Raw genomic sequence first — 16,079 nt, 5'->3', positions numbered from 1 at the left:
TTCCATAATATATATATATATATATATATATATATATATATATATATATATATATATATATATATATATATATATATATATGGAAATAGGAGGGACAAATTAATAGAATGAAGAAAATAAAGACAAGGAAAATAGAAGGGTAATATCAAACAAAAGAGGAAGCATTATATATATATATATATATATATATATATATATATATATATATATATATATATATATATATATATATATATATATATATATATATATATATATATATATATAACCGTATTTAGAATGTGAGTTTCCCATAAGTTTTTAGGCTACAAGTTGACAACTTTATCTCTAAAAATGAGCAAGTAAATACATTTTTATTTGTAGATTTTTAACCCATTTGATTGTGAGGCCTAACATTACAACCTTAATATAAAATATGAAGATAGTTTTGTAAGTTACAACTTGAAAACAAATTGAAACATTACAATTTTCATTAGAATTCTGAAAAAACAAATAATATATCATTTAACCCATTTGAGTGGCAGACCTAACATTACAAACTTAATATAAAATATGTATTAGTGATTGCAGAGAGTTTTGTAAGTTATAAAAACTTGAAAAAAATGAAACATTGCAATTTAATTACAATTATGATAAAAAAAAACAAATAATATATCATTTGGCTGATAAGAACAACAATGTACATTTACAACCTCTTCAAATGATTTATGATAAACTTCACTATCGGGAGGCAAACAATGGTAATGACACCAAATAAAAAAAGCATACATAAAGTGAAAATCAATTTTACAAGTGAAACTTTACTCATGCATTGCTTTTTGGAAGTAACTATAAGTGGAATCAATCAATATATAAAATGACATTAAAAGTGAGAGCACACAAATGCACCACAATATATACATCATTTTTCTTAACTTTAATGAACAATGTTTTTTTTCATCGATATAGCCTTATAAAATCAAAATTTATCAATCCAAAATGTATATGAATCAAAACCTAGCAAATACATTAAATTAGATTGACTTCAAAACAATATATCCAAGCATTCACATTACAAGATCAAGCTTGCCTTTAATCACAGTCTTCGATTCCTCTGATAAAAGATTGTTTTTAAAAATTGGTGTAAAGAATATCACTTCATGATGGCGACAAAACAAAACCGATTGAATAGATTGTGCAAGCGTATAAAAGGTAATTATATAATCTAGTGAAACACATAAAACCATATAAGATGCAATTATATGATCCAGATGAGCTTATTAACGTTTTTAACTAGTCAAATGTAAACGGGTTACCTAAGAATTGAGATAGGGGAAGACCATGTCTTACGGTAGAGTGATAAATATGAATAAACTGAGGAAGATGACACGTGTCCCAATAATATCCCAGAAAACGATTCATATAAACTGCAAATGTGAGAATCAATGGATAACAAATCACTACATAGTGAGAATCATCACATAAGCATCTCTTACATAATCTGGTTTGCCAAGTTCATGGAAATCAAATAAACCCTAATTCAAATCACAAAGAAAAAACATATGATTCTTAATGATTACTAAATAGTAAGATTGAATTGAATAGCAATTCACCGTCTAGAGCCCTAATTGAAACTTTCTTTCCTCAGGATCCCGATCACTATCATTATAATTTCCTAACACTTTTAACAAATATATTTCTATTTATTTTTCTCATATGTGTAGAAATGGTCAACATAAGACTCATTCTCAATGAAGAATCACTTCAACCAGACTTAAGACCCAGGAATACCAATCAAACAACGTGCAAATACTCATTTAAGAGGATCCCGGAAATATTGGACTTATTATTGTTTAGTCTTGACTATAAATACACCTATAATTCACACACTATGTACACGATTAACTTACTACTACATTTGTATTCGTATTATCATCATCATTTCTATAATATCACATTCATATCAATAAAACAACAAGGCAGGTGATCATTCACCTCCCAAGGTTTTATGTCGGAGATCCTATAAAGAGCAATGGATTTCCTTGTAACTCACTTGTCTCACTTTAATCATTATTTGATGCTTGCATTACCTTAAACACCAAAGCCTTTTATACAATTTGGTTGAATAATGCTTACTCATATTTTGACCAAAACAATTTGGCACCCACCGTGTGGTCGTGGTGTTCAAAATCGTTCAAGAATAATGTATACCTAACCCACTTTATCCTCTTCCTCTATTCCTCCTATTAAACCTTCCACCACCTCTTAGTGGAGCACCTAAGAAGACTTCTGAGGTGCCGAAGAAGACTCCAACGATTTTAGGATCCTCCTGTAACGATTTCCAACAACGAGCTCTTTGATATAATGAAGAGACTGGAACGACAAGTTACTCAACAACAAGAGGACAACAGGACGATGCTTAAGGAAACGGAGAGATTGAGGGCGTAGATCTATAAACCACAAAAATCAGCACCCTCGATCTTATAGCCCAAAATCCTGAACTTTGACAATATAGGATCCTTAGGAAACCGCCAGGAGATAGGATCCTCAACACCGACACCTGCTCCCACTTATGGTGCAACCCCGAATGAGCGAGCTAATATGATCCAAGATCCCGAAGAAACCTTCATCACTCCTAATAACAAGGATTAACTTCGTGAATAAAAATATTTTTAATACTAACTCTATGGACCTCAATGCAAAAATGAGCCTGATCATGGCCAATAAACTTCAACAGTTAAGTCAGATGATCTCAAGTGTGCCCAGAGTAGCCCAACCTATACTAGAGGTATCCCTACGAGCCATAGGATCTGAAGATTTGCTCTTGCGATAGTTGATAATGAAATCCCAAAGCGCTTCCAAATTCACAACATGAAGCCTTATGATGGAACTACAGATCCTGAAGAGCATGTGACACAATACAAGGAAAGAATGGAGATCATCCCCATTCCCACACATTTGAAGGAAGCTTGCCTATGCAAGGGTTTCTGTTTGACCCTCATAGGATCAACCTTAAAATGGCTTCTTAACGTTCCTCCTTACTCTATTACTTCATTTGCTCACTTAGTTAATCTTTTTAGCAATCAATTTTCTTATAGTAGAACATTCGAAAAAATCACTAGTTATCTTTACCGGGTAGTGCAGGATTCGAAGGAATCCTTTACAGATTTTGTGAATAGGTTTGGTAGGGAGGCTCTGAGTATCACCACCATCGATATGACAACTTCTATAGAATCCTTCAAAATATGCTTAAAGAAGGACTATCCTTTCTAGGAAGACCTTGTAATGACTCCATGCAAAAGAATGGATGAAGTAAAAAACATAGCACTAAGGTTCATAAGGCTCGAAGGAGACAAGTAGATCCAAAAGAGGAGCATCCCACCAAACTTATACGATAACTCCAATAGGAAGTCCGACTCCTCAGTCCAAAGATGATATAAGTCGAAACTATATTCAAAACTTGATCGTCATACTGTTAAATCCCTTGAAGATGAATGAGAGGAAGAAGAATTTCCCAATATTATTGACTATTGCTGATTTGTGGATGTTTCAGGTTAAATATTCGCTACGCAAGATCATGGCGACAAAGCGAGATTCCCAAGAAAGGGTGAAAAGTCTAATGTCTGGAAAGATAAGTCAATGTGATGTGCATACCACAAAGACTTTGGTTACATTAGAGAAGATTGTATTGCCCTTAGGAAGGAGAATAGTTGCCTCCTAGGCAAGGGATACCTCAAAGAGATCCTTGGAAGAAGAAAAGAAAGATCCAAAGAAAAGGATCAGGATCCTCATAAGATCCTAGAAAAACCAGGATCCCTCCCTGCCGATGCCAAGGTAATCAATGTTATCTCTAGACGTTATTGTTTTGGTCAAAAATCAACTAAGTGAAAATCAACAAAAGTGTATGAGATGTTGTGGTGTTGTTAATGAATTGATTAATGAAATTAGAACAATGTTACACAAATGGTTTGCAAGGAAAGCCCTTGATCCTTGTTAAGATCTCCGACATAAAACCTTGGGAGGTGATAATGATCACCTGCCTTGATATTTTATTGATTGAAATGAATGATTACAGAGAAAATATAATAAGTACAAGTACAAGTGCTAGTATTCTGCCAGTAAATCGTGTGTAGTGTAATGAACACAAGTGTTTTATATAGTCAAAATCTAACAAATAGAACTACAAAAATTATGGGATCCTTCGAGATTACTTATAGTGGTTGCTTGACTTTGTTCTTTGGGTCTTTTGCATGGTTGTGACAACTACACGTTGAGAATGTGACTTTGACTGGTTATTTCTGCACATGTGAGAAAGACAAAAGATCATATAGCTATTATAAATAATATTAGTCAGGATCCTGGAATATATTCGGGATCCTGAGGTTCGAGGATCCTGAGCCTTTAAGGATCCTTAGACATGAGGATCTCAAAGTAGTTCCCGGATCCTAGCCCTAACAATTGCCCCCAAGTTATTCCTGAAAAATAAATGAGTTAGTTTCGAGAATATTGAAGGAATAACTTCAAGAAAATAAAAAAAGGAGATAATGGTAATATTTTGAATTTAACCCTTAACGACTTGAATAATTCAAATTCTAACAGACGGGTTATTAGCTGTTATCAAGCGGTCAAATCAGTTGTTTTTTCAGTATAAATAGATATGATTTGTCTCACGATTTTCTTTACTCTTCCTTGCTATCTTTCGATTACCGGTGATTTATTAGAAGGTAATTATCTCTTTTTCTTCTATATTTTTACTTCTTCTATCATGGGTAGAAAGATGGTCGTTTCTTGCGAAAATATCCTTGCTCTTCTCGAATATGACTTCATCCACCAAGGAATCCTTTCCTATGAGGAGACGTGTTCCTTTGTTGATGACGAAACTGAGTCCTTGAGACTTAGGCAGTGCTTGTTTTTTGTCCGCAGATCTTCCTGGCATCTTCTTTTTGCGTGGCGTAGACCATGCGCAGACATTAGCCTTCGCAGACTGTTTGTTTTTTTTTGAAGATTGCAGACCTAAAAATGTCTACGCGCCTCTTCTTGGCACAGATGTGGACCAGAGTCTTCTAACATTTTCAGACATCTTCTAGCCTAAATAAACACATATACTTTATTTTTTTTAGTTTTTTATAATTTATATTTATTCCAACTTTATTAGTGATAAACAATTTGAAAAAAATAGTTATAATACTTCAAAAAAAGTTCCATGACACAAACATAATATTTTTGACAAATTTATAAATAAAAGTTTATTACAATAATGATCGTTCATGTTGTTTATATAAATATGAAAAAAATAATATATTCTTATATTTTTTTGTGCCAAATTTTATAAAACATTATTTAATAAAGCAATTTCTTAGAAAAAATATTTATGACACGTTTTTAATTGATTTAATTGAAAAAATCAAAGTTTATTTTCATTCATTTATATATCGAATTCTTTGATTCCTAATTATAATGTTTATGCATAACTTTACGACCAAAATTGTTGGTTTTTATCAAATATATACGTTAATTTGTATCATTTTTATTTTCACTTTTTATACATTAATACATAAAAGTTGATTTAGATTGTTAATTATTTATAATAAAGTCATAAGTATATTAAAAAATCACTTTGTAGCTTAAAATATTAGTTTATTTAGATTTTAGTTTATTTTAGTAACATTCAAATGTTAAAAAAACAAACAGTTTTCTTTGTTCAGACTGCAGATGTTTGGTCCACCTCTTCTGCTGTAGAGGTCTACAGATATGGTCCGCAGACTGCAGACATTTTGCCTTAGACAAAACTAACAGCACCTTAGTGGAACTTTCTCTCCTGAAGCTGTTTTTAGGCCCTTTGATCCTCTCATCCAACCAGACTTCATTTCCCCAACCTGGATATGTTTTCCTGAGTACCTCTTCTCCTTTGGGTTGAAATGCCCTTTTCCTGGAATTATCTTTGAGTTCTTTAAGGTGACTGAGATCTCATACATTCAGGCCATGCGCATCATTTGGAGGATCCTATATTGGATTGACCAAGTGAATCAGTCAAAAGGGCTTGATATAGGTCTTTCTGAACTGGCCTGTATGTATGATCTTACAACCTTCAGTAATTCTCACTTCATCCTCAAAGTCAAAACCCATAGATCATCTCTTATCCTGAAAACAAAACACAATGACGGAGCGTGGAAAGAAAAATACCTTTTTGTAAGATGTGACTACGTTCCTGGTGGGAATCTCCTACTGGATGCTTGGGTTAAGAAGGGTAGGATTCTTTTATACTAATATAAGGATAATGGAATTCAATTCTTCTTATTTTGTTTGATTTTTTGCAGCTTTCAAGCTTGAAGAGCTCGTCCCTGGTGTTGAGGACTCTGAAGAGAAGATCGAGAAGTTTTTGGCCCTGCCTGAACCTAAGAGATCCTTCCGATTAGAACAAGTCACTTTGCAAGAAAAATCTTCTGCCACCGCTCCTATGTTAGCAGGTAAGGATCCTTGATTGTTTCTTCTTATAATGAAGGATATAACATTTCTCCGTTATATGCAAGATCCAAGATCACTCGCTATGGTGCTCGTTTCACACTTGCTGATACCGACACAACCATGTCTAAGGATCGGCTGATGATTAAAAAGGAGAAGACCTCGTCTTATCTTTTCCTCCCAAAATATCGACCATTGACTTGATAGTGAAGACTCTAGGATCCTAGAAAAGGAATATTGTTGAGTTTGCAGGTCTATCTTTGGAGAACCTAGGGTTGAGGATGCGCTCTAGAAATTGGTCTCTTTCTCCCAAGCTGTAAGCATCAGTTTTGTTCTCGTTTAATATTTTACTTTACCTTTCACTGACCCACTATATCTTTGTTTCAGGTTTCTGGTCATGTTTCTGCTGATCTAAGGATCCGATCGGAGAGGGCTGAACAAGCCCTTTAGCAACATGAGAGGGTGTGGAAAGCGACCAATGATGATCTGTTGAGGAGAGTGGAGATGCTCAGTAAGGAGAATGTCGAAAAGGAGGAGCACTTTCTTGAGATGGAGGAAGTGATTGTTGATGCGGAGGAAATTGCTGCAGTGGTCGTTTAGGAGGCCAAGATCCATCTTGCGGAGGATCTAGAAAATGCAAGCTCCTAGGACGTGGACTGTTGGCGTGAGGTACTGTCCAAGTCGACTTGCAAGCCTACTACCGCCACTCAGGATCCTGTACTACAGCTGGCTGAAGGAGGGGAGAAGAAGGATGCAACTGATGATGACCAGGCTAAGGTCTAAGCTTGCGAAGATTAGTTTAAATAAATTTTGTTGTTTCTTTGGGATGTAGAACAATTAATCTTTTGGTGGGTTGGTGTAGAACCCTTTTTTTCATACAATGGTTGTATTTTCTTTCCATATCTTTCTTTTGATCATCTTGCATAATCGTTGTTAGGGTCAGGATCCTTACAATATTCAGGATCCTCAGCTACCTCAGGATCCCGACCAATTACCGTTGTTATTTTTATTAATATTTATAATGGTCATATTTTGTCTATAATAACACGTGTGCAGAAGCAGTCAAGGGAAGACCAATTCTCAACGAAGAATCACCTCAGCAATGCTAAAGATCCGGAATACTTCGTTAAATAACGTTCATGAAGCTGGTCATAGAGGATCCCATAAATATCGGACATCTTGTTGCCTAGTTTAGATTATAAATTGACACTTGTATTGTGCACACAACACATGAGTTTTTTTTTACTATAAGCTTACTCTACAAAATTGTTCACTCATTCTTACTAATAATTCACTTTAATCAACATTTTATATCAATAAAATCATCAATGCAGGTCATCATTATCACCTCTCAAGGTTTTATGTCGAAGATCCTAGCAATGATCAAGGGCTTTCCTTATAAACCATTGTGTCACTTTCCTTTATCATCTGCAATTACATATTCTGAACATCACAACCTCTCATTCAATTTGGTTGACTAACACTTAGGCAGTTTTTGACCAAAACAATTTGACGCCCACCGTAGGTCCGTGGTGTTTAAAATCCTCGAGAAAATCATGTCTACACAACCAATCCTTTCTGCATCCTCTGCTCCTTCCACTCCAACTAAAAACCTACCACCTCCTTCGAGTTCCCCCTGCTGAGAGGAAAATGCCTGACATTTCCAAGAAAAACACCCCTCCGGTCATTAACCAAGGAAGTTTGGGATCCCCAGGGCTCCAAGATCCGACTACCTCGGTCAATACTGCAGAACTCCTTGGTATGATAAGGAAAATGACGCAACAGGTGATCCAACAGCAGGAGGAGAATAGAGCTCTGCTCAAAGAAGTGGAAAGGATCAAGGAAGAATTCCAGAAGTCCTAGGGAACAACGCCTACGGTTGTACAACCAAGGATCCTGAACTTTGGTTATGTGGGATCCTCAGAGAATTGTTGGAAATATTTTGATGTGATTGTCACTTGAAATGATTTGAGTATTGATTTACATTTTCTAACAAACATTATCAAAATGTTTTAGGTTGGAAAGATGTTGAAGATTCAACAAGTGTTTGAAGAATCAGATGTTGGAGCACTTGAAGCTTACATGGAGCACCTGCTGTTGACATGGATCACTTGCTAAAAGCTAGTTGGATCATCATGATCTCAGATGGAATATCTAGATCATATGTGGAGCATCAAGACACCGATGGATCATTTGGAATATTGATGGCTCATTAGAAACATTGTTGACTCATCCGCAACTCTATGGCTCAACAAGAACACTTGGTGGCTCAACTCAAGTCAATGGATCAACATGATCACATTGATGGCTCAACAACATTGCACATGGCACATCATGTACAATGAAGGCACGCCCAAATGCTCAAAGGAACATGAATTTCATCCATGACCCATCATGAACATGTGTTGGTACATCTTCAAGTTCAAGTCACAGTGCAGCGCTCAAGTAACAACTCAACTTGGTCAACAACACTTCTGGAAGTTGATGACATCTAAGAAGACAATTGAGCAACATGATGCTCATGTTGCTCATAACTTTTTCAGTGTTGATCAAGAAGGTTCAAGAATTATGAAGACTCATAACTTGGATGGAACCCTAACGGAATACTAACAGAATTGGAATATTCCATCCATTCTCCGTTAAGTAGGGCTAAGGTGTCAAATGATGACTTAGTCATGATGACGTGTCAAAACCTGATTGGTCAAGCCATGTCATGGGCTTTTCCAAAGCCTATAAATAGGCCCCTTGGGATCCATTATAAAGTTTCTCTTCCTGGCTCTTCCTTGCTCATTTCAGATCATTCTGCACAATTGCTGTTTAGATTAGTCTTCAAAGAGCCATTTGAGTGTTTTAGCTTGTCTATCATTCAAACACTTATAACTGAATCTTGATGAATATGAAACACTTTGGAATCATTGATATTGAACATATAAAAACGTTTTTGTTATTAACTTGGTGATTCACAACACTATATTTTCCGCATTACTTGCCACTTGACGATTCTGAAACTCTGTTTCAGTATTTTTCAACACTTGGACTACTCTAGTCTAGGTTTACTGAATTTTTCTCATTTCTTCAGATGGTATTAGAGCTCGAGTAATGGACTTTGAGACTTATAAAACTTTTCACAAATTTTTTTGATGTTTCAAACTAGTATCACTTGTTCTCAATGGCAAGTAGGAATCAAAACCAAAATGTTCTCTATTCAGTTTCAGTTGCAAACAGTCTTGGAGTAGGAAATCATGCACCTATCCTTGTGCCTAGTGAATACACTTCTTGGGCAGATCGCATCAAGTACTACGTGGAAGGTCATGACTCTGACATCTGGACCTTCATCTCCACTGGGAAACATACTCCAGAATTTTTGAAGGACATCAGAGTTCCTGAAGCTGATGTCTCTCCTGAAACCTCCAAAGTTATCTCTGGATCTATTTCCTCTGCTGCTCAACTTCATGATAGGAAAATCAAGAAGTTTGAGGCTATGGCAATCCAAGAGATGTTATCTAGAATTCCTCATGACATCTATGAGCAACTTCCCGATGAAGACAAGAGTTCACCCTTCAATGTCTGGAATGCACTCAAGAAACAATTTGAGGGAACTGATAAGATTCTTGCAAATAGGAAGAAGGCTACATTGACAGACATGGACAACTTCAAGTTGTTACCCCATGAAACTCTCTTGGATGCATATTCTAGGTACAACATTGTGGTCAACAGGGTGAAGAAACTCAAAGGAGAAAGTTCGCAAGAGGATTTCAATCTGAAATTCTTGAACAATTTATCTCTAAAATGGGATACAGTGCATATGATCATACTGCAAACTATAATCAATCTACACACCATGTCTCTGTTTGATCTGTATGCTGAACTGCAACAACATGAGCCAAAGGTCAATAAGCTAGCTCAAGCAACTCCTTTTGATAATCAAGGACTTGACTGGGAAATTCAGCACCCGTGGCAAATCATTCTCAAAACCTGATTGCACATCACAATCCAATCCCAAACCACTTTGCTAATCAGTATGCCAACCAAGGATATGGAGCACATCCTTATCAAAGTTCGAGTATGGCTCAACAGTACAACCAAAATCCGTACATGTCAACTCAACAACCTCTTCAGATCGCAAATGGGTACATAGCTAATCATCAAGCTTTCATTGGAACTACAATGAAATCTCCTCAAATCAATGAGGAAAAGGAGTATGAAGAATGCTTGGCTCTCCTAACCAAGTTCAATCCAAACTTCAAGAAGTTTGTGAACAAGCCAACTGGGATCTTCAGAGCACAAAGTTATCAGCAACCCTAACACTATCATCTGAACTCAGGATACTTCCAAGGAGGAAGCAACAGTCAAAAAAGCTTCAACTCTCAGAATTCAAATTCTAAAAGTTACAATTCTCAAAGGATGAACACAAGGGTTCAAGATAACAAGTTGAAGTCCCATGAAGATAATGAAGCAATCAGGTGCCATAACTGTCAAGGTGAAAATCATTTTGCCAAGGATTGCAAAATGAAAACCAAGAAGGTCAAAGACGAAGCATACTACCTTCAAAAAATGGAGCAGATCAAGAAGCAGTCAATAGACAAAGCCTTCATGGTCATGGAAACTCCAAGTGTGGAAGTCTGGGAAACAGATGATGAAGTAGATCAAGTAGAAGAAACTGAAGCCTACAAGAACTAATTCTGCTTCATGGCTGATGATGACAAAGATCCTTCTCCTCTCCATCAACAAGTTGTTGAAAAGGTACGCTTTATGCTTCATGACAATCATTTAACTATTGAGCCTTTTAATGATGACATTGACCATATTTATGAAATGATCAAAGAATATGTCACCAATGTTGAATATCGTGTCAGTTACTACAAAGATGAACTGACAGACACTTAGTTCAGACATGAAGAACTGAGATGTCGTATGGCTAAGTTAGAAAATGACCTTGCAATCAAAACTGAGGCACATCTTACGTCAGTTGAACAATACGAAATTGTATTGAATCAATGTGACCTTATTGGAAAAGACAATCGTGAGATGTACGCCCAAATCAATACAAAAATAAATAGTTATAAGGCATCCAAAACCCTTCTCTAGGAGAAATCACATGCTATTCTTAAGGGACCAAAACCATTATGGATCAAATATGGTCTTGGTTACGATGAAATGAATAAGGAAATCATGGGTCTCAATACTCAACCATAGTTGTTAGTTTGTGATCCAATTCTCTTCACCGGAGACAATGAGGATCATGAAGAGGTAGTAACTTGCAGTCACAATGTAATTGCCACTTCATTCTCAAGCATCCCATTGGAAGTTACATCATCCCATGATCTTCCAGACTCAGACACTATTTCTGATTCTCCAGTAGAATTTTCTCTTGAATGTCCCACCATGGAAAGTTTAAATTCTGAAGATGCCACTTCTGAAAAAGCAAATATCCCTGACTCTAAATCTAGTGATAAAAAGCCTAAATCAAATGAGCCAATAGGATATTCCAAGACTGAACCCATTGAAGTCCTCAGTCAAGAAACATTTCCATCTCTTAACGCTTCTGTCTCTGGGACAAAGGACTTAGGACGTAAATATTCTAAGAAACAACAGAATGGGAATCTCCAATTCCAGTCAACAAGGATGAAACCAGGAAGACTGTGAGTAATGAGAAAACTATTGTTGAAATACTCAAGAGACCTTTTGTTCCAATCAAAATCTCTTCACCCAGTCCTAAACCACAAGACACAATCATTAATCCATCTAATGTCTCTAAAGACAAGGGAAAAGAGAAAATTAATGTCTCTAAAGAATAAGGTCCAACTGTAGTCAATCCTTCAAAACACAAAGTGGTTAAGACTACAAATAATGACAAGGATAGGAAGTCCAAGAGAGTACCTAAGGCTAAGCCAAGCCAAGGGAAGACCAGACATACCAATCCTCCCAAAACTTCAAGGACTCAAAGAACCTCTCCTTCCAATCATGGTTTCTCAAATTCTGGATTTCCAAACCAAACTGGAATTCACTATCAGAATAATTTCAGACCCAACAATCTTCCAGATTTGTCTGAAATGATGAGACTAAGACCTGTTCAAACCAACCCCTTCATGTATCAGAATAGAAATTACCCTATGAATTCTATTCGTGGTCCATATTGTGGTTTTTCTTCGTCCATAGGAGGGAATCACATGTTTGGGGGAAACTCTGGGTTTCCAATGATCAATCAATTCGGGGGAAATACCCAGTTTCCCATGTTTGATCAATTTGGAATGCCTGTGAACTATGGATTTCCCTCTCTAGGAATTCCTATGCAGTTCACCAACTCTCCATTCTTCCCACAAACCAAACCTCAAAAGAAGACCCCTAGGAAATCAAAAACCAAGGTCACAAAAAATCAAGCAAAACCCAAAGAGGTTAATGCAAAACAAGAAAAGACTGTCCCAACTCCCACAAGTCCGAAGGAATCTAACACTCAAGGACCCAAATCTACATGGGTACCTAAACCTTCTCTCTAATTGCAGGCTTTTTGTGTTGGGGTACCACACGACGATACATGGTACATTGACAGTGGTTGCTCCAGGCACATGACCAGACACAAAGGATATCTAAGAGATTTCAAGATCACAACGCCAGGTCAATATGTTACTTTTGGAAACAACATGAAGGGAGAAGTTATGGGACACGGAAACATATCAAATGGGAACTTTACCGTTAATCATGTAGCGTATGTAGATGGTCTTAAACATAACCTTATCAGTGTTGCACAACAGTGTGACAATGATCATGAGGTTTTGTTCACCAAAACCAAAAGTTTGATTATGGATACTAACAAGCGCATTCTTGTTGATTCCCTACGAAATGGGAACATGTATCCTGTTGATATTGAACTAATTGAGGGAACCCCATATATTTGTCTTCTTTCCAAAGCTGCCTCTGACATCAGTTGGTTGTGGCATAGAGGACTCTCCCACCTCAACTTTGGTTATATCAACACACTCATTGGAAAGGATCTTGTGAGAGGACTACTATTGTTAAAACTTGACAATGATATACTTTGTTCTGCCTGTGAACAAGGAAAATTTTCCAAATCCCCGCACAAAAGTATAACAGAACATAGTGTATCTGAACCTCTTCAGCTTATAAATATTGATCTGTGTGGTAACACTACAGTTCCTAGCTTAAGTGGTAAGAGATACATTCTTGTGATTGTGGACGACCACACCAAATTCACTTGGGTGTACTTTCTGCGAAACAAATCTGAAACCACCAATGAGCTAATTAAATTCATTCCCTACATAGAAGTTAGGGTTGGCAAGCCACTTAGAAGACTGGCAAGTGACAATGGTGGTGAATTCAAGAACAATGCCTTAGATAGCTTTCTTGTATCCAAAGGCATCCAACACATTTTTTTTGCACCCTACACTCCACAACAGAATGGTGTAGTTGAAAGGAAGAACTGGACACTATGTGAAGCTGCTCAATCTATGTTGATTTTCGCAAACCTACCACAATACTTTTGGGCTGAAGCCACAGCTGCCGCCTGTTTCACTCAAAACAAATCCATAATCAACAACAGGCTTGAAGTCACTCCCTATGAAGCAATGAACAAGAGGAAGCACAATGTCAAATTCTTTCACATCTTTGGCTGTCTTTGCTACATTAAGAACAATAGGGATCAACTAGGGAAATTTGTACCCAAGGATGATAAAGATATCTTTCTTGGATATTGCCTTAAAGCTGCAACCTATAGAGTTCTGAACAAAAGAACCAGGGTGATAGAGGAAAGCAGTTATGTCACTTTTGATGAAAGTTATGTAAGTGTTCTGGATCCAAACCACTTTGGTCCTCAAATGGTAGTGCCATTTGATAAAATGAACCAGCCATCACCTGCTAATTCTTCTGCTCTAGTCTATGCTATTGAAGTAGATTTTGATTCCCTCTTTCCAACTCAACCTACTGCCCTTGAACCAAAATAGCTCACAAAACAGCTTCTCCTGATATCTCTCAACCTCATCAACCATCAAAAGTATCAAGTTCCATCAAATCTTCGGTTGAGGGGGAACCATCTTTGAATGACTCTATTCCTAAAAGTCATTTAGAATCTTCTAAACCTTCTTCCCCAACCTCCCATCAATCTGGAACATTCATAACACCAGTCACTGCATCTTTCGAGGGGGGAACAACCTTTGAATGGTTCCATTCTTAAAGGTACTTTACAATCCTCCCAACCATCCAGTCCATGGTTTCAGGGGGAACCCCACTCGACTGGTTCCAGTCCCTCAAGTTCCTTCACGTCTACTCCATCTATTGAATTCAAGCATGCAACAGTTAAGGGGGAACCACCTGTTTCAGGTAGTTCTGGACTTTTCCAAGACGATTTTTTTGAAGGAAAATTCACTTCTGACTACCCTCCTCGTCCAAGAGAACAATATGAGGTAGTTTGTACTCCTCAAATCCATAAGGAAGCTCGCCTCACAAAATGGAAAAAGGATCATCCAGTCGATCAAATCATAGGTGATCTAGATTCTAGAGTAGTGACTCGTTCAGCAACCAAGAATGAATGTCTATATGCAAGTTTTCTATCCATGATAGAGCCTAAAAGAATCAAAGAGGCTCTACAAGATGCAGATTGGGTAAAAGCAATGCAAGAAGAGTTAGCTGAATTTGAATGCAACAACGTGTGGGGCTTAGTGCCAACAACAGAAGGAGTATCAGTTGTTGGTTCACGATGGGTCTACAGGAACAAAAATGATGAAGATGGAGTCATCATCAGGAACAAAGCAAGACTGGTTGTCAAAGGCTACTCACAACAAGAAGGCATAGACTATGATGAAACCTTTGCACTCATTGCACGAATAGAATCCATTAGGATTTTCTTGGCATTTGCTGCACACAAGAATTTTAAGGTCTACCAAATGGACGTGCAGTGTGCATTTTTAAATGGCGAAATCGATAGGGATGTTTATGTTCAACAACCTCCTGGATTCGAAGATCCAAAGTTCCCCAACCATTGCTATAAGCTTCAAAAGGTTGTATATGGATTGAAGCAAGCTCCAAAAGCATGGTATGGAACACTGTCCAAATTCTTGGAAGAATCCAAATTTCAAAAAGGTTCTATCGATCCCACTCTCTTTAGGAAAATCCACAATAACCATATGATTGTCTTGCAAATCTACGTCGACGACATCATATTCTGTTCAACCAACAAGGATCTTAGTGATGAGTTTGCTGAGTTGATGAAAAGTAAATTTAGAATGAATATGATGGGTGAGCTCAACTACTTCCTAGGTCTACAAGTTCGTCAAGCTCCTAAAGGAATCTTCATTGGTCAAGAGAAGTACATCAAAAACCTGTTGAAGCGATACTCCATGGAGAATGCATCATCTGCAAAGACACCAATGTCAACATCTTACAAGCTTGATTCAGACCTTGATGGCAAATCTGTAGATCAAAAACACTACAGGTGAATGATTGGCTCATTACTGTATCTTATAGCTAGTCGACCAGACATCATGTTTTCAACATGTCTGTGTGCACACTTTCAAGCCAATCCCAAGGAATCAAACCTCAATGCAGTCAAAAGAATTTTCAAATATCTGAAAGGAACTGCCTCTCTGGTTCTATTCTATCCTGCTAAAGGTAACTTCTATCTCCAA

This window comes from Lactuca saligna, chromosome 8 (assembly GCF_052625555.1).
Source record: "Lactuca saligna cultivar CGN05327 chromosome 8, ASM5262555v1, whole genome shotgun sequence".
NCBI lineage: Eukaryota > Viridiplantae > Streptophyta > Magnoliopsida > Asterales > Asteraceae > Lactuca > Lactuca saligna.
The sequence above is the reverse complement of the archived record's forward strand: the minus strand, read 5'-3'. Positions refer to the sequence as shown.